Raw genomic sequence first — 750 nt, 5'->3', positions numbered from 1 at the left:
TTAAAAAAAAAAAAAAAAAAGAATGAGGTAATCAGCACTGAACAGGAAGATCAAGCAAGAAAGTGGTTTTAGTAACTAGCTTTGGTCTGATCCTAGAGCAGTGGTTCTCAACCTTCCTAATGCCGTGATGTATTTTTATTGTTACAAAGGGGTCACAACCCACAGGTTGAGAACCGCGTAGAGAAAACTCTGGAACCAGCCGGGCAAGATTAGTCACACCAATAATCCTAGCACTCTGGGAGGCCGAGGCAGGTGGATTGCTTGAGCTCATGAGTTTGAGACCAGAGTGAGAACCCAAATTGTACTGCTCAGTTAGTTTTAACTAAAGGCTAGGAGTCTACCTTTTACAACCCTGTGCTGGTCTGTGGTCTGTAATTGGCCATGTTCTGCAGGAAAAGGAGTGCAGGTGGTTCTACAGAGACCCTCCTACCATGTCCCACACCCAACTTCAGCCAATATTTCTGCTGGCCTAGGTACCTTGCCTACTGGGTGACCCTGATGTCTGTCCCTAAGGGTCTGTGTCTCTAGTTACCATACCCCATCAGCCATGGCTATAGCCCTTGCCCATTGACAACTAAAACTTGGCATGGGTATCTGGAAATGCCTTAGTGGATCACATGAGTGCTAAACATACTTCTGCCACCTGTGATGGCCAGGGTCTATTATTCCTGTCAGTATATAGCAAACTGGTCAGGAGGAGACCAAAGCGACTGGACAACAGTTGTAGCTCAAAATTCCAAGGCACTCTTG

Source organism: Otolemur garnettii, unplaced genomic scaffold (assembly GCF_000181295.1).
Source record: "Otolemur garnettii isolate 467f Iridium unplaced genomic scaffold, OtoGar3 scaffold00096, whole genome shotgun sequence".
Classification (NCBI taxonomy): Eukaryota; Metazoa; Chordata; class Mammalia; order Primates; family Galagidae; genus Otolemur; species Otolemur garnettii.
Note: the sequence above shows the minus strand (reverse complement) of the source record.